Raw genomic sequence first — 24,704 nt, 5'->3', positions numbered from 1 at the left:
TGTAAACTTCGAAAACCTACAGAAATGGGAATTGCCGTTATTATCCCAATCTCTTTGGTAGTTCTAGTGTCTCCTTTAGGGGAAACTCAGAACTTTTGACTTTTACCCTCTTTTCCTTTGAGATTGGTATCATGGTCTTGCCTGATTTCCTATGGGTGGGGACCAACAAAGCTAAACAACTCTATACAACTCTATTCAAAACTATACAGGTTGATAGTTGCAGACATTCTCAGCACAATCTCTCAAGGATGGAAAGAGCCGGAGGCTGCAAGTCAGAAGGCTTGAGTCCTCATTTGAGCTCTGTCACTGACTCATTGGGTGACTTGGAATGAATCATTCCCCATTTCTGAGCTTCGGTTTTGTCATCTGCAGAATGGGAGGATTGGATTAGATCAGGGGTTCTGTGTGTGTGTGTGTGTGTGTGTGTGTGTGTGTGTGTGTGTGTGTGTAAAATGAATCAAATGAGACAATATCTGGAAAGTGCTTGCCACAGTACCTGACACATGGTAGGTGCTTAATAAATACTTCTTGCATTCTTCTTCTTCCCTTTGGTGATATGGTGAGGTTTATGGATCCATTCTCAGAATAATGTTTGTCACCTCATTCACAATCAAAGGAAATGCTAAATTTTGGTTAGAGGTTAGTGAAAATAAAGATGTAATTTTTCCTGTCCAAATTCATGGGCCCTCTGGGATCTGTGGGGCCCAGATTAAGAAAATTTTTTCTTTTTCCTCATTTCAGAGAGGGAAAGTCACCCAGTTAAAAAAATAAAAAAGTGATTTAGGGTAAGAAAGGAAGCAATTGACAGGGGAAAAACATTCATTAAATATCTCTGATAAGGTTTTGATGTTGACATATATAGATAACTAACAGAAATTTATCAGCCCCAAACCCATTCCTCAAGAGAAAAGTATATGAACAAACAGTTCTCAGTCAGTCATCGAGCATTTATTAAATGCCTACTCTTTGCCAGGCACTGTGCTAACCACTGGGAATACAAAAAAAAAAAAGATAGTTCCTGCCCTTCAAGGAGCCTATAGTCTAATGGGGAAGATGCGCAAACAACTACATACAAACATGATTCATACATAATACATTGGAAATAATCACAGAAGGAAGGCACTGTTGTTAAAGAGGATCAAGAAAGGCTTCTTGTAGAAGGTGGGATTTTAGCTGGAACTTGAAGAAAACTTTGGAAGCCAGGAAATGGGGATGATGGGGATGATGAGAGAGAATTCCAGGCCAGGGAAAAAGCAAACTATTAACAACCCTATGAAAAGATGCGTCAATTCACTGCTAGTAAGGGAAATGCAGATCAAAATCCTGAGGTTTCCTCTCATCCAACAGATTGACAAAGATGACAAAAGACAGAAATAGTCAATGTTGGAGGAGCTATGGAGATCTAGGCATGTTAAGTGTACAGATCTGTGAAGTGGTAAGCACCCCTTTTTAAAGCAATTTGGAATCACCCAAATTGATCAACTAAAAGGCCCATATGTTTTGTTCTAGAGATTCTCCTGCTTGGTCATTGACAAAAAAGTAGGGCTCCATATATACTGAGATATGGTAGCACCTTTTGTGGTGACAAAGGACTGGAAATGATGTAGACAATTATCAGTTGGGGAATGGCTAAACAAAGTGTGGTATCTGAATGTAAAGGAATATTGGGTTTGTCCTTCATTCTCGAAGAGGACCATGACATCAGGCAAATGATGACATGACTTGCAGTTGACTTTGAGTGAGGGAGGGCTGTGCACGGTCATCAGAATATTATTGTGCCATTAGAAGCACCGAGAAGCATGGAAATGACACACAAGAACCAATGCAAAAGGAAGTAAGTAGGTCCAGAAAATAATGTCTATATTGATTAAGACAATAGCATAGATGGAAAGAACAACTACCATGAAAATAACTGAAGCTAAATGTTGAGAAATTATAAAGAACAAGCTTGACCCCAAGGAAAAGTCCACTCTCTCTGCTCCTTCACAGTGAAATTGAACATTATATATAATTTTGGGCTTTTAAAAAATGTATTGATTAGTTTTAATGTGTTTTTTCCTTAAAAACAATAACAAAATTTATTAGGTGCAAGGGATAGGTCTCTGGGAGGGTAAGGGGAAAAATAATGGAGGAATCTAATAGATGTAAAAATAAGATATATCAATAAAATCTATTTTTGAAGAATGTAGAAGAGCTAAGATTTAGATAAACTTACCTGGGAAGGTCTTGAGAGCAGGGATGAGACCCCAGGTTTCCTGATTTGTCCATAATTCCTTGCCCCACATCCTGTTGGCCCTCAATCAACTGATAATCAGTGTTGAGTGAGTGTCCATTGTGCTCCCATTTCAGTGCTGGGTACTTTGGGAGCCTTACAGAAGGACCTGGGTTAAAACTCAGCTCTGAATGGCTATGTTACTCTGGGAAACTTGCTTAATCTTTTTTTTTTGCATGCAAAAAGCAATTTTTTAAAAAAATTTTTAAGCATCTGCTTTTAAAACTTTGAGTTCCAAATTCTCTCCCCTCATTGCTTCCCACCCACCCTCCTAGGAAGGCAAGAAATTCAACATAAACCACACATGTATCATTATGTAAAATGCTTCCACAATGCTCATGTTGCGAAAGGCTAACTATATTTCCTTCCATCCTATCCTGTCCTCCTTTATTCAGTTTTCTCCCTTGATCCTGTCACTTTTCAAAGGTATTTGCTTTTGATGACCTCCTCCCCCATCTGCCCTCCCTTCTATCATCCCTCCTTTTTTAAATCCCCTTCCCCTTACTTTACTATGGAGTAAGATACCCAATTGAGTGTGTATGTTATTCCCTCCTCAAGTTGGGTCCGATGAGAGTATGATTCACTCATTCCCCCTCACCTGCCCCCTCTTCCCTTCCAACAGAACTGCTTTTTCTTGCCACTTTTATGTGAGATAATTTACCCCATTCTATCTCTCCCTTTCTCCCTCTCTCAATATATTCCTCTCTCATCCCTTATATTTATTTCATTTTTTAAAAATATCATCCCTTCATATTCAACTTATCCTGTGCCCTCTATCTATATTCCCTTCAACTCCCCTAATATTGAGAAAGGTCTCATGAATTACACACATCATCTTTCCAGGTAGATATGTAAACAAAACAGTTCAACTTTAGTAAGTCCCTTATGATTTCTCTTTCTTGTTTACCTTTTCATGCTTCTCTTGATTCTTGTATTTGAAAGTCAGATTTTCTATTCAGCTCTGGTCTTTTCATTGAGAAAGCTTGAAAGTCCTCTATTTTTATTGAAAATCCATATTTTGCCTTGGAGCATTATACTGCTGGGTAGGTGATTCTTGGTTTTGACCTTAGCTCCATTGACCTCCCGAATATCATATTCCAAGCCCTTCGATCCCTTAATGTAGAAGCTGCTAGATCTTGTGTTATCCTGATTATGTTTCCACAATATTCAAATTGTTTCTTTTTGGCTGTTTGCAATATTTTCTCCTTGACCTGGGAACTCTGGAATTTGGCTACAGTATTCCTAGGAGTTTTCTTTTTGGGATCTTTTTCAGGAGGCAATCTGTGGATTCTTTTAATTTCTATTTTACCCTCTGGTTCTAGAATATCAGGGAAGTTTTCCTTGATAATTTCTTGAAAGCTGATGTCTAGGCTCTTTTTTTGATCATGGCTTTCAGGTAGTCCAATAATTTTGAAATTATCTCTCCTGGATCTATTCTCCAGGTCAATGGTTTTTCAATGAGATATTTCACATTGTCTTCCATTTTTTCATTCCTTTGGTTCTGTTTTATAATATCTTGCTCCAATCTAATTTTTAAGGTGGTATTTTCTTCAGTGGTCTTTTGGACCTCCTTTCCATTTGGCTAATTCTGCCTTTCAAGGCATTCTTCTCCTCATTGGCTTTTTGGAACTCTTTTGCCATTTGAGTTAGTCTATTCTTTAAGGTTTTATTTTGTCAGTATTTTTTTGGGACTCCTTTAGCAAGTCATTGACTTGTTTTTCATGATTTTCTTGCATCACTCTCATTTCTCTTTCCAATTTTTCCTCTACTTCTCTTACCTGCTTTTCCAAATCCTTTTTGAGCTCTTCCATGGCCTGAGACCAATTCATATTTTTCTTGGAGGCTTTTGGTGTAGGCTCTTTGACTTTGTTGACTTCTTCTGCCTGTATGTTTTGATCTTCTTCGTCACCAAAAAAAAGATTCCAAAGTCTGAGTCTAGGGCAGCTAGATGGCGCAGTGAGTACAGCACCGGCCCTGGAGTCAGGAGGACCTGAGTTCAAATCTGACCTCAGACACTTGATACTTGACACTTATACTAGCTGTGTGACCTTGGGCAAGTCACTTAACCCCAATTGCCCTGCCAAAAAGCAAAAACAAAACAAAACAAAAAGTCTGAGTCTGAATCTGAGTACATTTTTGCTGCCTGTTCATGTTCCCAGCCCATTACTTGACCTTTGACCTTTTTGTCTGACAGGGCATGACTGCTTGTAGAGTAGAGAGTACTTTGTCCCAAGCTTTAGGGTCCAAGCACTGCTGTTTTCAGAGCTACTTCTACTCCACCATCACCCCAGGCTCTGTCCTAGCAGCACTCCTCCTCCCCCGAGAACTGCCAACCAGGACGACAATCCAGATCCAAGCAGGGCACAGCACAACTTGCTTAATCTTTCTGAACATCAGTTTGTTCTTTTGTAAAATGGGAATAATAATACCACACAGGGCTATCGTAAGGAAAGTAAGGAAAGGCTAAGAGAAATAAAGTAATTTCTGAGACCAGTTTCCTCAAACAGGCTAAGAACCCTTGTCTGGGTACCTTATATGTTGGTGAAAAGAAAACACTTTGTGAACCTTAAGGTGCTGGAGAAATGGGAATTATTTCCAGAACTTTATTATTATTAATTTAATTAATTAAATTACATTACTTATTGTTAATTATTCAAAACTAATAATTATTTAAATTAAGGAAGTTAAATAAAATTAAGATACAGTAATTAAAATATTATTATTGTTAGAATTAGAACTATGAAGTAGAGAGTTCAGGAAATAGGAGATGTGGGCTACAGTTTCTTGCTTTGTCAATGATTTGCTTTATGATGGCAGGTGTTATGAGAGACAGGGAAATATAATGGAATACAAGTTGTTTCTGGGGTCAGGGGACCTGGGTTCAAATCCTGCCTCTACTGCTTACTACTTGTGAGACCTTGGACAAATCACTTAATTTCCCTGGGCCTTCTTTTCTATATCTGCAATATGAGGGAACAGTTAGGTGGTGCAGTGGACAGAGCACTGGGCCTGGAGTTAAGAATACCTGAATTTAAATCCAGCCTCAGACACTTACTAGCTGTGTGACCCTGGGCAAGTCACTTGAACCCCAAATGGGATTACAAAGAGTTGGACACAACTGAAAATGACTGAATAACAACAACAATATGAGGGAGGTGGACTCCGTGGCCTGGAAGGTCCTTTCTAGATTTAAATCTATGGTCTTAAGTTATTTCTCCTTTCTGAACTTCCTTCTACTTACCTATAAAATGGCGATAATCATATGTACCTTAACTAACTCACAGGTGTGTAGTGCGGCTTAAATGAGATAATAGAGAAGCTAACGACTCTATGAATGTGTGGTCTTGTTATTTTTAAAAGATAAAATAGGTTTTTTTTTTAAATTTTTAACCCATGAACATTGAAACTATAGGAGCCAGTACTGGAGAACACTAGACCCAAATCAGAAGAGCTGTCTGAGTCCTAACTCTGCCACTGACTTGCTGTGTGAACTTGGATTAATTCACTTCACCTCTAAGTCTCAGTTTCCCTCTTTGTAAAGAGAAAGGGTAGGACTAGATCATCTCTAAGGACTACAGTTGGAATCAGGAATGAATTTTTGTTGTTGCCTTGTCCGACTCTTTGTGACCGCATTTGGGGTTTTCTTGGCAAAGATACTGGAGTGGTTTGCCATTTCCTTCTCCACCTCATTTTACAGATGGGGAAACTAAGGCAAACAGAGGCAAGTGACTTGCCCAGGGTCTCACAGCTAGTAAGTATATGAGGCTGGATTTGAACTCAGGAAGATCCACGGCTGGCCCTCTATCCGCTGCACTACCTAGATGCCCAAGAATGGATATACACAGATTTAGAAACAGTAATGTTTTAAGTGCCCCCATCTTGTTTTCTCTGCAAACTTTTAGAAAATCACATTTTCCTAGAATCTATGAAAACCATTGATGGGCAAAATGCAGGTGAGCAGGCAAACACTGGACGTGGAACCCGGAGGCCTGGCTGACGAATGACTCCCGTGACCTTGCTAGTCAGTCCCTTCCCCTGTTGCCCTTGCTTCCAGCTCTGCAAAATTAGAAGGGCAGAGAAGGTCGTTTTTAAAGGGTCTCTCCTATTCCGAAGGTCTAGAATTCTACGATTTGAATTACTTTCCAGTTCTGTTGGTCTGCGACCCAAGGTCCCTTCCTCCTCTGATATTTGAGGGTTCTGGGATTGCCAACCTGAGATCTGCAATCTGGAGGTCAGCCTTCATCTCCCTTCTGAGCTGTCCTTTGGCTTCTTCCAGACCTCGAGTCCTTCACCTGCTCCATGCCCGAGTCTCCTTTTGTTCAGGGGAGATGACTCAGCCATCGCAGCAGATGGGGGGAGGGAAAGATGGAGAAACTGAAACAGGTAGTTAGAGAGGGGGTTATGGAGAATGCAGGCGGCAGTTGGTGCCAACATACCCACATCATTTAGCAGAAAGTAAATGCAGAAAACAGGGATGGGAACTCATTTTCTATTACTTATAAGTTATCATGCCTTGGCCTTTTGGGTTGGGGATAATAGGAGGACAGGGTTGGGATAGGAGTGGAGGCTGGACAAGAGAAAGGGGTAGTAAAAACGTAGTAAATAAGCTTTAGATAGGGGGCCTCGGCCAGTTTTCTGATCAGTCCTGTGGGTGTATGAACTTCGGCTCCTCCCTGAGTGGTCGGGAAGAAAGCCCTTTGTAAGTCTTTGTGTCACAGAGAAGTGAGCTGGTGTTATTTGTAATTAGCGTGGATCTCTGACTGCCCAGGGCCTCCATGTGTCTCTGAAGCACGAAGGCAAATGGAAACCACTGGATTAGCTGCTGTTGTTTTTTGAATTATGTGTGCTGCTTCCCTGTCTTTTAGAACCTCAGCGAGTTTATGCTGCTTTTAGGGGCTCACTGTGGAAAGACAAGTGCTGAAATTAAAAGGGTTGTTGTTTAGCGTTTTTCAGTCATGACGGACTCTTCATGACCCATCTGAAGTTTTCTTGGCAAAGACACTGGAGCAGCTTGCTGTTTCTTTCTCCAGCTCATTTCACAGATGAGGAAACTGAGGCCAACAGGGTTAAGTGATTTGCCCAGGGTCACACAGCTCCTAAGTGTCTGAGGCTGGATTTGATCTCAGGAAGATGAGTCTTCCTGATTCCAGGCCCAGCACTCTATCCACTGCACCTTGTTGTGAGGATTAAATGAGATAATAATTGTAAAGCACTTAGTACAGTACCTGACACATAGTAAGCACTATCCAAATGTTAGTAATAGTAGTAGTAGTGGTAGTAGTAGTAGTAGTGGTAGTAGTAGTAGTGGTGGTGGTGGTGGTGATAGTGGTAGTGGTAGTAGTGGTGGTAGCAGTAGTAGTAGTGGTGGTGGTGGTGGTAATAGTACTGGTGGTGGTAGTGGTGGTAGTAGTACTGGTGGTGGTAGTGGTAGTAGTGGTGGTGGTGGTGGTAGTACTAGTGGTACTAGTAGTAGTGATGGTGGTGGTAGAAGCAGTGGTAGTTGTTACTGTTAGCTCAATCTGAAGTCAGAAAGATTTGCACTGAAAGCCAGCCTCAGGCACTTCCTCGCATCTCTGAGGCGTGTCCGCCTCAGTTTTCTCATCTGTAACATGCAGATAACAGCACATCCGTCCGTCCCGAGGTTGTTACTTCAAGCGCTATGTAACCACTAGCCGTAATTAAGATACTTACAGTCTCATTACCCCAGTACGCCTGATGCAGGATAGAGCATGCTAACTGCAGGGGAGACTGAGACCTTCCGGGAGGGAGAGGTCGCCTCTAGCCGGAGGGATCGGGGGTCTCGCGGAGCAGTCCTCCCTCTGCCGAGTCCCTTAGCAGGCGCCCTCTCCGAGTCCCGGCGGATAGACCACTACTCTGCCCCGCGCTGTCTCTCCATTCCAAGTTGATGATCAGTCCCAGAAGACTGATGAGAGTAGGGCTGCAGTAAGAGAGGCTTAATGTCTAACCCGTTCCTCAAACAAGAGAGCGTTTGTTCAGTGGGGTGACTCTTTCTGTCGGCCTCAGTTTCCTCATCTGTAAAACGGGCTGGAGAAAGGAAATGGAATCACTCCAGCATCTCTGCGGAGAAAGCCCCACGGACACCATCAGCATGCTATGGTCCATGGGATGGTGAAGAGTCACACACAACTGAACAATAACAAAGGATAGAGAGGACTGGCCTCAGATTTAGGAAGATCTGGATTCAAGTCTTGCCTCTGACATATAGTTTCTGTGTGACCCTGGACCAATAAATCCTTTAGCCCATCGGTGTCTCAGACAACCTTTTTTTTTCTTTTTAAAATTTTTTTGAGGGGGGAAGTCAGGGTAATTGGGGTTAAGTGACTTGCCCAAGGTCACATAGCTAGTAAGTGTGTCAAGTGTCCGAGGTCTGATTTGAACTCAAGTCCTCCTGACTCCAGGGCTGGCTACTCACTGTGCCATCTAGCTGCTCCTCAGACTACTTTTTAAGATACTACGTCACAGATAAGTTGCTTGGCTTCCTGGGGGAGGGCATTTCCGTGCCCGGATACCTGGGAAATCACAGGTCAGGGTCTGAAAACCTAACAAGAGATGTGATAGTCCCGTTGTCCTCTGTCCTGGCGGTACCACCCGCGGAGCGCCATGTTTAGTGGTGAGTGTTATATTTTAGGAAGGACTTTCATAAGCCTGGAGCTTGCAGGGGTGGCCCATCAGCAGGTGAAGGGTCTGGAGTTCACAGCATAGCAGGAAAGGCCCGAGAGACTGGGGATGTTAATGAAGCCTGAAGGAGAAAAGACTTGGGGGAACGAGATAGGTGTCTTCAGGTATCAGAAGGTGGTCATGTGGAAGACAGATTAGATAGAACTGTTAAGGAAGGGAAATGGCAAAGAGCCTTGATGTCAGGAAAAATGGGCCGCTATTGGAGATAGGTCGGAACTGGATGGATTTCCTGTAGAAGTGAGAGGAGTGGAGGGGGAGGGAGAGAAGGAAGGGGATGGGGGGGGAGGGAAGGGAAGGGGAGAAGGGAGAGGGAAGGGGAGGAGAGGGAAGGGAGGGAAGGGGAGGAGAGGGAAGGGAGGGAAGGGGAGGAGAGGGGAGGGAAGGGGAGGAGAGGGAAGGGAGGCATCTTTAAGTGAAGGCTGGATGACCATTTTGGTTACATTTTAGAGGGGGCTGAACTTCAGGGCCTCTGGGGTTCCTTCCAACTCTGAAGTTCTGTCGTTTAGGACAGATGTTTATGGGGCAGTGGGTGAGATAGAAAGATGAGTTGAGACAGGATTGCTTCCCTCACGGAGCTCAGAGTCAAGTCAGCACACAGAACACTAGACTGTATATTATGACTATATTATGGTAAATAGCATGAGATGTGGGGTCTAAAAGCAGGGGTCAGGGAGGGTTTCCAGGGCAAAGTGACCCTTGGAGTGGCTCTAGAAGGATGAGAAGCATCTTAACGACGAGGGAAAGACTCTGGGCATGAGGAGAATCGTTAACAAAAGCACAGAAACGGAAGAAAGTGCAGGAGCCGTGGGAGTGAGGACCACCAAGAATTGTGCATTTTGGGTAAAACATAGGCTATAGTTGGCCTTGAATATTAGGGCCCTGTACTAATGTTTTCTCTCTATCTAGACAGCTATTTCCTGTAGCACCTAGGACAGGGTTGAGTTTTTTATTTTATTTTATTTTTTTGGTTCAGTCATTTTCAACTCTTCATGACCCCATCTGGGGTTTTGTTTGCAAAGGTACTGGAGTGGTTTACCATTTCCTTCTCCAGCTCGTTTTACAAATGAGAACACTGAGGCAAACAGGGTTAAGTGACTTGCCCAGGGTCACACAGCTAGTGAGTGTCTGAGGCTGGATTTGAACTCAGTCTTCCTGACTCCACGCTCCGAGCTCTATGTTCTAGGGCGCCACCTGGCTGCCCTGGGTTCAGCACAGGCAATATGAATAATAATTACTTCCCAATGCACAACCCACATGTTACCTTCTAACCAAGGTATTTACACTGTTCCTGGATCATTCCTGGCTCATTCCCACCTCCCTTCGCTGACCCAAAAACATGCACCTTGTACTTGCCACACCAATGCCAACAGATAATTATGCACACCTTGCTGTGAGCCATAAGTATCATAGGATTTAGAACTAGAGAGGACTTTAGGAAGAAAACTGAGCCCCAGAGAGGGAAAGAGACTTGCCCAAGGTCACAATACAGTAATTAGCAATGTCAGGATTTGAACCCGGGTCTTTTGATTCCAAATCTTACTGAAATATCACATTGTGGTGGGAGCAGGGTTGGTGTAGTGGCAAGAATACCTAGCTGGGAGTTAGGAGTTCTGGGTTTGAGTTTGACCCAGCCACTAACTTTGTGACCTTGGGCAAGTCCCTTTTTCTCTGGGCCGAAGTTTTGGTTTTTTTTTTTTTTTTTGGTAAAATGAGGGTTTGGGATTCAATATTCTCTCTGGTCCCTTCCTCCTCTCACACACCAAGAGGGAAGAGGCGATCATTCAGAGCTATTCCACCCTCTGTACTCCCCCTGCACCCCGCCTCCCATTCCTCAGCCCACCCAGTGTCAGGGTTCACAGCCAGGGCAGGTGAGCCCCTGTGCATGCGAGATGGACCGGCTTACCAAGCTGTTCTGCCTACCCTGGCCCCAGAGCAGTGGGCACAGGTGCCCCACCTCTGCCCCAAAGTGGGGGGTAGGACTGCCTCTTGCTTTTTTCAGCTGGAGTTTTTAATTAATGTTGGCTCCTTTAAAAGTCCCCAATTACATGGGGAATATAATAAAGGCAGGGAGGAGAGGGGGGCTGTGGGGCACCAGAGAACAGGGAGGGTTTTAATTAAAGCTGTGAGTGATTCCAGCCACAAGGAGTCGGAGGCTGGGGAGAGAGATTCTAACAGGTGCACCTTGGCTGGGGGGACACACGGAGCCTGCAGCTGCAACTTCCCTCCTTCCCCCTCCTCCCAATCCCATGCCATTGGACCCTCTCAGCCGCCTGTCTCCTTAGAGGTGGAAATGGTGCTGGGCCTGGGATCAGAGGTCCTGGGTTCAAAGCTGGGCTGTCCCTCACTACTTTGGGTGGTCTTGGGCCAACCACTTCACCTCTGGGGTTCAGTATCCTTTATAAAATGAGGGTATTGGTCTAGAATCTCAGGGGTGGGGAACTTGTGGACTTAAGGCCACATGGGGTCTTTTGGGTCCTCAAGTGTAGCCTTGACTGAATCCAAATTTTTTCTGTAAAATTTGGATCCAGTCAAAAGGCTGCACTTAAGGACCTGATTTGTCCTGGAAAATGTGGATTTGGCCAAAGGGCCGCACTTAAGGACCTGATTTGTCCTGGAAAATTTGGATCTGGTCAAATGGCAGCACTTAAGGACCTGATTTGTCCTATAAAATGTGGATCTGGTCAAAGGGCCACTCTTAAGGACCTAGAAGGCCACAAGTGGCCTTAAGGCGGCAAGGTTCCCCACCCTGATCCTTTCCATTTTTACATCTATGATTTTTGACTTCTTCGGCTAAACTTCCCTGGGCACCACTATTATTTCCTTCAATTAGAATGTGAGATCAGTGGGGTCTTCCTGTATGCATATGTATGCCTGATTTTTAGCTCACTGTCTGGAATACAGCAAGTGCTTAATAAATGATCCTTCATTCATCTCATTTCACCCATAACAGAGGAGAAAAACCAAGGCCAAGAGAAAGGAGATGACATAGCTAGTCAGTGGCAGAACCAGGATTTCTCTGTGGAAGAAGAGGAGCAGCTTTTGGTTCCTCCTTCTCTTTATTTTCTGCTATTAGATCAATTAGCAGGAAGAGAGCCAACCAGACATCGCATGAAGGGGTGAGCATCTGACTCTCCTGCCCCACTAGCTGATAGAATTATCTCACCCTTTCTGATACCTCTTGCTTCTAGGTCCTCTGATTCCCAGTCCAGTTCACTCTGCTGGCCAGGGACTCTCAAGAAGCCAGGCCACCGTCACAAGCTCCATCCCTGCCTGGCCCAGTCAGCCATGCCACCCTGCGCACATGCTCTAGGCCTCAATGGAGACTAGACCAGAGAGTGTTTCTGGATGCATGAGGCCCTGCAGGGTTCCGACACAGCCCAACCAAGACCAGGGAGGACATTTAGAGGAGGGCCATTGGAAACGGGAGAAGGGGCAGAAGACGTTGGGAAAGACTCTAATCCCAGCCCTGACATTTCCTAGCTCTGCGACCCTGGACCAAGTCCCTTCCCTTTTCTGGGCCTCACTTTCCTCAATCTGTGAAATGGAGATGATAAGGTTCTGGCTGTTAGGAAAGAGCTGGTTAGATAAATAGGAGCTATTATTATGATTAATGATAATAATTACTCATCACACTGCCCTCTAGATTATAGTGATCGGAATGGGAGTCTTATCTCTCCTACCAGATTATAAACTCCAAGGTACTGGGCCGACCCATGCCTTACTCATCTTTATATTTCCCAGGCCGCCTAGCTAGAAGCAGGCCAAGTCTCACTTAGACCTAGAAGGTCTCAATACACATACGTTGATTTGAAGTAAATAGTACGGAATTGTGGAGCAAAAAGGGGATTTCTTTGGCTTCCCTACCTTTAGTGCTTCCCCCCCACCCCCCAGCCCCCATCAGCCTCAATTAATTTAGCTGACAATTTATCTGTGATATCCTCCCTCTCCACCCCACCCCCAGCCTCTCAGTGTCTTTTAAGCCCCACCCTTCCCTTCTCCTTTCCAAATTCTCCACCCCCCCCCAACTCCCTCTTGCCCTCCCCACCCCACTCTCTCAAGCTCCCAAACCTCCCATTTCCTCAGAGCAGCTGCTGTCAGCTAGGTGTCAGGAGGAAAGGGACCCGATTGTGCTAATTCGCACTAATTCGTGAATGACTGATAGCACCTTCCTTTAGCCCTCCTTGACTTAATATACATTTGAAAAGAGGATGCTTGTTAACCTAAAGGAATCTCGAAGCAGTTTTAGGCCCCAGGTAACCGAGAAAAGTGAAAAATTCCTGTGGATGGGAGGGGAGCCATTCAAGGCTTCTGATTTGCTAAGCATCTACCTCGATTTCCAAACCCACATCTGGGGGCATTCTGTGGGACCCTGGATCTGTGGACTTGTGCCTGGCACATAGTTGGTGCTTGATAAATGTTTATCGGCTACTTCAGTCTAATTGGTTTCTAATCTTTTTTATTTTATTTTATGCATTTAAAAGCTATATTCTGAGAGGGATGTATAGGTTTCAAGGGTTGCATGACATAGAAAAATTAAGACCCGTAGGTCTAGGGTCAGAGGACTTGGGGTTGAATCCCAGCTCTTCCACTTAGAAGTCATGTGACTTTGGGGAAGTCCTTTCCTCTCTCGAGGCCACAGTTTCTTCATCTGTAAGATGGGGGTAATGAATTTTTGACCCTTTCCCCCTCCCCCACCTCCAGGATTGTGCAATACTGCAGGGTGGGGCAGGAGAGAAGCCCCTGGGTCTCTTCCCCAAACCAGCATTCCTTCAAACTTTGGTCTCAAGACCCTTTTACGCTCTTACAAATAATTGAGGACCCCACCATTCCAGAGGACTCCTGATGAGACATGCCTCCCACCTCCAGATAGAGACCTGACGGCCTCCGAGGGCAGACTGAGGCTGACGGACCCTTTTGGGACAGAGTCAGTGCGGGGCTTTCGTCTGACTCTGCATGTTTGTAGGGGCTTTTTGTTTTGCTTGCTTTCTCACTGGGGGTGGAAGGAGAGGGAGGTGGGAAGGAGAGAATTTGGATGTGAAAATGAAATGGGATTTTAAAAATTATTAAGGCCCCTCCAAAGAGCTTTTTGTTGATGTGGGTTATATCTTTTGATATTTGCCATATTAGAAAAGAAAATGTCTTAGTATTAGTGTAAAAATAGTTTTGATCCCACCGATTCCCTGAAAGAATCTGGGGACCATCAGGGGTCCCCAGATCAAACTTTGGGAACCACTGCCTTAAGCAATCTAAGCTTTTCCTAGCTTCTCTTCTCTTTTTCCAACCCCCCGGATTCAGCAGTGTATAGTTCGGTATTCTGGACTGAATTCCAGATTTGGGCTTAAAGGGTGGTTTCAATCCTGCTTCTGCTCCTGGCGTGGGTAGCCTTGGCTTCAGTCTTCTTGTCTTGAAAATGAGGGACTGGGGCAGTTAGGTAGTACATTGGCTGGAGCACCGGCCCTAGAGTCAGGAGGGCCTGAGTTCAAATTCAGCTTCAGACACTTACTAGCTGTATGACCCTGGGGAAATCACATAACCCCATTGCCTCCAAAAAGAAAATGAAGGGATTGCACTAGAACAAAGATCCCTCATCTCTAAATCTGTGATTCAGGGTGATTTCCCTTTAGTATTAACAGACTAGAGAGACAAAGAGGTGCCCTTCAGTACCAGCAAGGCTGAAGCTCAGGTCTCCTCCATCACCTCATCCCCTTCTTCTATGTCTATAGTCTTCACCAGGGCCAACTGCTCTACACAATTTAATTCGACAGGCATGTGTGAAGTAGGTACCATATTCAGGGGCCCTCGTTAAGCATAGATTGATTATCATATCAAACTGGGGTTGATTAATTATAATACCAAACAGGAGAAGGCTCCCTAAGGGGGGGAGGTCAGTTGATGGCACGAATGAAGGCTGGTTCATGGAACAACAGGTTCCATGAAGAGGGGTGAGGAAGCCATTGGGAGAGTATGCCTCAGTTTCCTCAATTATAAAATTAGGACCTATGTCCTAAGGTTGTTGTGAGGATCAAAAAACACAGTGACTCCCATATGATAGGTGCTTATTAAATAAATGCTAATTTGTTTCCTTCCTTCCTTCCCTGCTCCCTCTCTGCCTCCCTTCCCTCCTTCCCTTCTTCCTTAGCTCCTTCCCTCCCTCCCTCCCTTCCTTCCTTCTTTCCTTCCTTCTTCCTTTATGAGAAGGCTACAAAGTGAGGACATGGAGGTTAAAGTGAAAAACTATATGGGACAGAGAGATTCTTCGCCAATAATGACTCGACATTAGGAGCCCAGAACAAAGGTTCAAAGGAACCTTAGAAATCTTCTGGCCTAGCCATCTGATTATATGAGTGAAGCCATCGAGGCCCAGGGAGGAGGGCAGGTGATCTGCTTTCCACTGTGACATATTGCCTCTCAGTTTTCTTGATTTTTCCTCTGGATAAGACAATTATGGGAAAGGAGGATGGGGGCAGGAAATATTAACTCCTGAAGATTCCTGTAAAATTGCGCATGCATCACCTAAGGATGCCTCCAGCCCTCTTGCAATAGCACACAGGACAGATCAGATTGTTCAAATGTGCCAGATCACAGAGAAGAACCTCAAAGAAATGTGGGAAGAGGTTTGGGGCAGAGAAGGGAACGAACATTTATCAAGTACCCACTATGTGCCAGGCACTGTGCCAAGTGTTTCATAGATAATATCTCATTCGATCCTCATAACAATGGTGGGTGCTATCTTCATTTTACAAATGAGAAAACTGAGGCAGACAGAAGTTAAGTGACTTGCCCAGGGTCACACAGCTAGGAAGCACCCGAGGTCACATTTGAACTCGGACCTTCCTGACTCTAGGCCCAGTGATCTATCCACAACACCACCTCATTGCCTCTGGAACTGGACACAGGTAGGTGATGCAGTGGATGGACTGCTAGTCTTAGAAGTCAGGAAGATCTGAGTTCAAACCTAGCCTGAGATACTTAGCAGCTGTCAGCAAATCACTTTATCCTCTCTGGACTTCAATTATCTTATCTGTAAAATGAGGTGGGTTGGACTTAATGGCCTCTGAGGTTCCAGCTGTGTGTGTCTGTGTGCATATCTGTATATTTAGGGGAAGGAATAATGATGATAACACTCATACTTCTTTGGTGATTTAAGATATACAGATCAGTTTCCATACAACAGCCCAGTGAGGTAGGGTAGTGTAAATATTGTGATGCCCAATTTATAGATTAGGAAACTGAAGCTCAGAGAGTAGAACTAATTTGCCTGGAGCCACATAGCTATTATGTATCAGAACTGAGATTTGAACTCAGGTCTTTCGAGTTTCCACTATAGCGGGAAGGAAGAGAAAATGAGGCACCTTGGGGTGCTGTCCAGTGGAGGGCAGTACCAAGGCACCTGAAAATAAATTCAGCTGACTCAGATATGTGAAGGTGGGAGTAGCCCTGAGTGTGATGTGAACAAAAGCCATCCCCGGTGGGGGAGGTTGGGTGAGCCCATCCCCGATCACAAAGCCACCGTGGTTGCACTTTTCAAAGCAAGACAAAAATGACCTAATAGTTTAATAGAAGGAATCCAGAAGCTGAGAACAGTTGCTTGGCCCATGGCCTGGCCCAACGCCCAGCCTGGCTTCCTAGTCTGCTTAACAGGGGAAGAAGGGAGATGCCAGCCAGGCCCCTAGTGGGGTGGGTGCCAACTCAGTGTCTGAAGGAAGAGCTGAGGAGGTGGTGTGTGGTGTGTGGTGAGTGGTGAGGGCCGCCGCTGCTGCCGCTGCCGCTGCCGTGGGAGGGTGCAGGAAGGGATGAGGCCTGACCTTTGCCAGGATGATGTGGTTACCTCTGAATCTGACAGAGAAATTATCCCCTTGTTTTAAAGGAGGTGGAAAAAAAAACCCTCAAGACAAACCCAACACAATGGGATTAACGAAAACCCAGAGAGACCAGAGTAAGACAAATAGGTTCATTGTTAGGGGTTCTTGGGGAAGCCAGCTAAGGGCTTCTCTGAGCACTCTCCCCGCCCCCACGCCCCCAAAGAAAAGTGGAAAAGTGGTTTGGTGAGTTTAAATGGAAGAACCCAACATGGGCTCTGGAGGTGAAAGAGACTGAAGGTCCTCTGGCCCAGCTGACTTCACTTTCCAGGGGAGGAAATGGAGGCCACTGAGGGAAGGTGGCTTGGTCGTATAGCTTTTAGGAGAGACAAGACTTGGGACCTTCTCCTCTCCTCCAGTCCCCTATCACACTTCCCCATTTGTACTTCAAGATGGTGGCATGACATTTGTAGGGTCTGAGAGGCAGGATCGAGCTCATCTATGAGGACCATGCCTTACGACTCTCATTCTCTGAGCAAGCCTGGGGCTCTGAGGGCTGATTGGGCCTCAATTTCTGCCTTATTGCTGGTGAACTAATACCCTGGGCATTAGAACATGAAACTCCCAGGGAGGAGAAGACTTGGTCTTTAAAGTTTGCCAAGTGGTACCTTATTTGATCCTCACAGGAAGTCTGTGAAGTAGGTGCTACCTCACATATCTGATTATCTTGATTTGATAGTTGGGTAAACTGAGGCAGACAAAAGTTAATTGACTTGACTGAGCTGCCTACCTCCAATCAGATCCGTCCAAAGGTGGATGGTGCCGTTTCAGAGAGCAGTGAGCTCCCTGTCACTTAGAGAACTTTGAGCTGAGATTGGGTGGCCACTTGTTAGCTATAGAGGGGATTCCAGTTCAGGAAGCTAGGTGGCACTGTGGACAGATTGCTAGGCCTGAAGTCAGGAAGACTCGAGTTTAGTTCTGGCTTCAGACCTTTCCGATCTATGTGACCTTGGGCAAGTCACTTAACCTGCTTGCCTTGGTTTCTTCATCTTTAACATGGGGGTGATAATACTACCTACCATCCAGAGTTTGTGAGGAACAAATAAAATAATATTTGTAACGTGTTTAGTATAGCGCCTGGCACCTAATAGATAGTATATACATACTGGCTGTTATTATTATTAGCTATTGGGGTGATGGTGGTACAAGCTCCCCTCTGAGATCTCTTTCAGCTTTTGTTATTCCATGACCCTAGAAAAAAAGGTCAGAGGGGGTTGCACAGGTCTGTGCATGTAAAATGGGCCCCCAACTAAACTCAAAGTGCTTTTAAATGGGTGCTGTTTTAAGTGGGCCACCCAGAGCAACCAGAAGCTTACCTGCTTATCCTGGAACTTAAGACCCTCTATAATCTGGCCCAAACATCACTCAAAGCCCCTTTCTTCTTCTTCTTCCCCTCAGCACATTCTGTTCCAGAGACACATTTCTTTACTGGATCCCAAGCACATCAGGCCCTTCCCTCCACTGAATCCTCCTCACTCATGTTGTTTTTCTCAGCTGGAATGCCGTCTCCCTCATTCTTTCTTCCCTTCTTGTTCCTTTCTAAATAGAGGTCAAGGAAGCCCCAATTCTGGATCCTCTTCCAGCCTTAAATCTTCCCTGATCACTCTGACCAACAGTGATCTCTCATCAAAGGTAAGAGTTGGAATGGACTCTGAGGCTCCTGTCAGCCTGGCCACTGATTTTACTGCTCTGGAGACTGAAGTCCAGAGACTGGGAGGGATTTGTCCAAGGTCATAAATACATTTAATGTTTAGAACGGGGACTAGAACCAAGGTTTCCAGATTCCCCATCTGCTGTTCCAGACTGATCCCTAACCCTAGTCACAGAGATAGATAGACAGACCGATGGATCGATAGATGGATAGACTGATAGATGAATAGATAGAAATATGAAAGGTAGGTAGATAGTTAGAGAGATAGAGTATGTGAGTATTTATTAAGTTCTTACTATGTGCCAAGCACTAGGGATATAAATCAAAGCATGTTAGACAGTCTCTGCCCACAAGGGGCTTGTACTCTAATGGGAAAGACAACACAGAGGGGAGCTGGAAAGACAGGGGAGGAATGGGTCAGGTAATAAGACTCAAGGAGGTTAGAATCCAATTTTTCTAGGAGGTGGTGTGGGAGATGATGGCCCAGGTGGAGATAGTTGACTGGAGATGTGCAGAGTGCTGTGGAAGCCTGGAAGGAAGCAAGATATTGCCAAAGCTGGTTTATCAGAGGCCAGGAAGTTAGGGAGAGTGTGTGTGTGTGTGTGTGTGTGTGTGTGTGTGTGTGTCACTGGGTTCTAGCCTTGGTCACAGGTTGACCCTTAATCCCAAACCCAGACTGAACCCTACTCCAGGCTACAGACTGAGTCCCAAGACTGTTCCTAGTTGGAGCCCTAACCCTAGGCACAGGCTTAACCATTGGCCCTGATCTAGGTTATAGACTGAGTCCTGATTCTGGTCATTAGGCTGAGATCCTTGAGAGCAGGGATCATCTCCCTCCCCACTCTCCTTTGTATCTTCAGTGCTTACCACAATGCCTGGCACATAGTAGGTGCTTAATAAATGTTTGTTGATTTAATTTGACTTGGTCGGGAACTAAATCCTCTCCCTAACCACAGTTAAGCCCTGACCCTCTTGGTAGCCTGGGCTAAAAGCTCCCCCAGGGCAGGGGAGATCCTGTCTCAACAATCATGACCTCCCCCACTTGGTCTCCTCCTCCTTCCTTCTGCCCCTCCCCCACTGCCCAGTACAGGGCTCTGTCCACAGCCTGGGTGGGGGATGGGGGCACTTGGGGTGTTCAGGCCAGGGTGTTGACTGACTGACGACTTTCCCATAGGGAATATAAAAATGAAGGCTGTGTCTCTTCAGCTTCGCTGCTGAGCTTAGAGGAAAGGAAAAAAAAAAGCTCTTGAGTTTTCCTGCAAACACCTGTACATCTAGTGAAAGGTCTTTGCTAATATCTCCCTCTCACTCCCCTCCCCCTGCTCCTCCTGATCACACCTGTCTAGCTCTGGGCAAAATCAGATGCTCTGAGAGCTGCCGGGACGGGTCCTGTGCTGGCCTGAGCCACTGTACACAGTCATTTCCAAAGAAACGTCAGGTTGCTTTATTGAATCATACTGAAAACTGGTGTGACAGTAACTTCGAAGGGGGATGAGGGCTGCTGGGCAGGACTCAGAGGGGGAGGGAGGGGGCAGGCACTCACTTCAGTGATTTTTAAAAACTAAGCCAAAACCTAATGACGGAGTATGTATGCTGCTGCTCTTCTTATCCAGCTTTGGGAGACCCTTTAGTACGAGGCCCACCCCAATCCTTGACCCTGGTCCCAGACTGAACCTTGACCCTGGGCCTGAGCCCCAACCTTGGTCCCAGACTGAACCTTGACTCTAGTCTCAGAGATGAGCCCTGACCCTGGTCCTCATCCTGAGCCATAGACATATGACCCAGACATAGATGAAAGCTCTGACTCCAGTCGTATCTCTCCTCACAGACTGATCCCATCTTTTAATCACAGATTGAGTCCTCACCCCATTAGATGCCTCCCAAATACTTACCATGGATCCAGGGATGCGCTGGTAAACGTTTAACCACTGGTTCCCCTCAAAACATCAAGACACATTTTGAAGTTCATCTTCATTATTAACATTGTTTCAGTCACTTAAGTTGAGACAATCAACACTGAAAATTTACCTGGCTCTGTTTCTCCAGAGTGGGCTTGAGCTGGCTCCAGCACATCCCTGACGAGATGCCAGCATGGGCTGGGGGAAGGAGTGTTGGATGGTCCAATGTATCCCATCCCCAGTGCCAGAGACCAGCTCCATGGGGTGGTGATAGGGTGCAATGTCCAAAGGCGAGTTGGGTAGGGGTGGGGTTGGGCCCTTTCTGTGAGGGATGCCACATTTTGGAAGGCTTTCATCATTTATTGTTCTTCACCGAAGAAGGGCAGGTGAACTTGGAAGAGCTCGAAGAAAAGAGCATGTCCTGTCCTTCATATGGTCTAGCATAGGGGTGAAGAACCTGTGTCCTTGAGGCCACATGTGGCCCTCCAGGTCCTAAACTGTGGCCCTTTGACTGAATCCAAACTTCACAGAACAAATTGGATTCAGGTACTCCACCCTCCCTCTACTGCATTCCCTCCCAGTGGGGCCTGATCTGAGTCCACCCTCCTTGACCGCCCTCCACAAAGCTAGCTTACTTCCCTGCTGACTCCCACCTTGTGCTGTGCTCTGTCTCCGGGTGTGCTGCCTTCCAGGCACTGTCCTTTGCAATCGAACCCCACCCCCCACCCCAAACTACATTAAGACACCTTGGGCGAGTGTCATTCTCTCTCTGGGCCGCAGTTTTCCTCATCTGTAAGTTGAGAAGATTGTACTAGGATTCTCTACAGTCCCTTCCAGGTCAGATAGTTATGATTTGCAGGAGGACCAGGTCAATAAAAGGTAGTGGGATGGCTTCATGCCCTCTGGGAAAGTAAACAGGCAGGGAAAGCACTTGCCTCCTGGATTTTAGGAATGATGCTAAGAACACAGATGTACAGGTGCGAGGCTAACTAATCGAATCTCATTTTATGGCTGAGGAAACTGAAATCAGGGAAATTAAGTGACTCGCTCATGCTTGCATGCATAATAAACAGAGTCAGGATTTGAATCCAGGGCCTCCAACCACAGAACCACTGCTCCTTCTACTGTACCTACTGTGCTGTATTAAAGAACTTTGGGCTCTTCCCTTTCCCTTTCCCTGAGCTCCCTCCCATTCCTCAACCCCCACCTGAGTCGAGGCCCTTCTCATCTCATGCCCAGACTGCTGGAGGAGAACGTGACTCTGGAAGGGACCTTGCAGCTAACTTGTCTCCTGCCTCCAATTTCTCCCTCCTCTTGTCCAGCCTCCCTGCCCTGCTCCACCCCTCAGCTTCATCTTCCTCCAACCCTCCTTTGGCTGTGATGACATCCAGTGGGCAAAGGAACTGAGGGCTAGACTTGGGATGAGGAAGACTGAGGCTCGGTCCCTTTTCTGACACTCACCTGCTGCACCCTGATAGAAGTCACTCGACTTCCTTATACATTTGTTGTTCAGTTGTTTTCAGCTGTGCCCTACTCTTCATGACCCCATTTTGGGTTTTCTTCGCAAAGATACTGGGGTGGCTCGCCATTTCCTTCTCCATCTCATTTTACAGATGAGGAAACTGAGGCAGATAGGGTTAAGTGACTTGCCCAGGGTCACACAGCTAGGAAGTGTCTGAGGCTGGGTTTGAATTCAGGTCTTCCTGACTCCAGGCTCATCGATCTATCCACTATACCAACTAGCTGCCCTTCCTCACACATAAAATGAAATTAATAATACCTCCAGTTCTTACCTGTAATGAGACTTGAATGAGATGACCTAGGTGGCCTAGTGGAGAGCGCATCAGGTTTGAAGTCAGGATGACCTGAGTTCAAATCTGGCCTTAGCTGTGTGACCCTGGGCAGGTCACTTAGCCCTGTCTGCCTCAGTTTCCTCATCTGTAAAGTGGAGATGACAATAGTCCCTACCTCCTGGGGTTGTTGTGAGGATCAAACGAGATAATATTTCTAAACAGTGCTTAGCACAGCGCATGGCATGTAGTAAATGTTAACTTTGTGATTCTGTGTCACTCTGTTGTTTAAGGACCTATAATGGCTTTCCATCCTCTAGAGGATCAAATCTATTTCCAAATGTCCAGTCCAGCCTTATCCATCCCTTCAAGCATTCTATATTACATAGAACCTGGACTTCAAGCGCTTTCTCAAACACCTCCAGCCTCTGTGCCTTTGTCTGAGGCATTCCCCCATACCTGAGATATATTCCTTTTCAGAAACCTTGTCATGCTTCAAAGCTCAGGTGCCCCCTCCTTTGCAAAGCCAGTCCTGCTGCACTTCTTTCTCTGATCTCCTACATTTTCCTAGAGAGCCACATGGATCAGCACCTAACTTACCTGCTCCCTGGATCCTCCACATCTATGCATTCCAAGCCTGGCCAGGTGCAGGATGGTGCTGTCTCTTCTGTGTCACAGGGGAGCCCATCCAAAGGGCCGACACACCGAGAGCACCTGAGGAAAGTGTACAAGAGTAAAAGGATCGACCTGTTTTGTAATCCCAGCTCTGCAATTTCCTGTGGGATTTGGAACAAGGTATTTCCCTCTCAGGGTCTTGGCTTCCTTCTCTGTAAAATGAGGGGGTGGCAGGTTAAATGATCTCTCAAATTCCTCTCAATTCTAATCTCATTGCTTGGTGACTGACTGGAGTGTTTGGAGGATCAGGGATTCTTCTAACCTTGAGAAGGGAAGCAGAGGGTGAGGTCCCTATGAAATAACTTGGAAAGGAATGAGATCCACCTTGGGAGACCCCATCCCCAGTAGCCCTGGGAATTGAATTTTGTACCATGTTGTACCTTGTATGCCTTAACGTGCTATATAAATGCTAGTTTGATGTTACCTTGGGTTTCCACATAAGATCTCAAGTCTGTTACCCATGTTAGTAAAATCTTTCCCCCTCCCAAATATCTGGACACTTGGTGTGTAGACCCTAGAGAAAGATTCTACAAGAAGCTGGGTTTTTGCAATTGAGAAGGATTTGAATAGGGAGGGGCATTCCAGTGGGCTGGGGAGACCATGAGCAAAGCCATGGCTATGGGGAATCTTAGAATCCTAGACCTTCACTGAAGCCCCCCTTTGATGCCTCATTGAGCTGCAGAGGCGGCTAGAGGCTCTCGGATGTTCTTCCAGCAGAGCCAGGCAACTGTGTGAGTGTTGTCTGAAGGGCAGCCCGGTTCTGTTTGGAGAGGCTCATTGCTAGGTTGGTTGGGCCTATTTTTCAGATACGGCGATTACTGAATTGCTTACACTGGAAGATAGTGAGATCGCAACTTGTGTTGTCATTAGGAGAGCCCACGCTGGTGAAATCTAGGATCTTTTAGGCATCGGAGTCAAAATCATAGAAAATTAAAATCCTGGGATATGAAGACTGTGGAATGTTGAATGTTGGAACTGGAGGGGTTCTTAGAACATGGGTTATTTGTCTATGCATGTCAGGGTCAGTGCTGGGACTGGAGTCAGGAAGACTCATCTTCCTGAGTTCAAATCCAGGCTCAGACACTTACTAGCTGTGTGACCCTGGGCAAGTCACTTAACTCTGTTTATCTCCGTTTCCTCATCTGTAAAATGAGTTGGAGAAAGAAATAGCAAACCACTCCAGTGTCTTTGCCAAGAAAACCCTAAATGGGGTCACAAAGAGTCAGATACAACTAAAAAGGCTGAATGACAATACTGTCCGTCACTAGACGGTTCCTCTTAAAATGCCTAGATGTAGAAAGGGCATCAAAAAACTTGACTTTGTGTCCTGGCCTGGCCTCTTGTGAACATCACGCTCTTGGGCCTCAGTCTTCTCATTAGTCAAATTTAGATAATAATATTTGTATTAGCTACCTCACTGGGTGGTGGTGAGAAAAGGGGGCAGGAGCTCTAAATATGAGCTATTTTCATGTTATCTGGGAGGGAGAACGCTCTAATCTTTATCAGCAACTAACAAGGTAAAACTAATTAGTTGATCTGATTAGCTCTGAAAGGGCCCTGAAGGGAAAGACTAAGGACTGGCAAATTTTGATTAGCAGGAGAAGGGGAGGGATGGTCCGGAGCTGGGGGCCCAGTAACTAGAAGAGGGGGATGAGCGTTTTTGAGGCAGCAAGGAGCAGACCTGGGTAGCCAGAGGGTTAATGGGCAGGCAGGTGGGCGGACAACAAACATTTGTTAAGTCTTTGCTATGTGTCAGGCACATAGCTAAGTGCCAGGGAGACAAAGACAAGGGAAGAGACAGTCCCTACCCTCAAGGAGCTTACTTACTGAGGGTGGAAGATATTGCATAAAACGGTTGCT

This window comes from Trichosurus vulpecula, chromosome 9 (assembly GCF_011100635.1).
Source record: "Trichosurus vulpecula isolate mTriVul1 chromosome 9, mTriVul1.pri, whole genome shotgun sequence".
In the NCBI taxonomy this organism is placed as follows: Eukaryota; Metazoa; Chordata; class Mammalia; order Diprotodontia; family Phalangeridae; genus Trichosurus; species Trichosurus vulpecula.
This window is presented reverse-complemented; position numbering follows the sequence as displayed.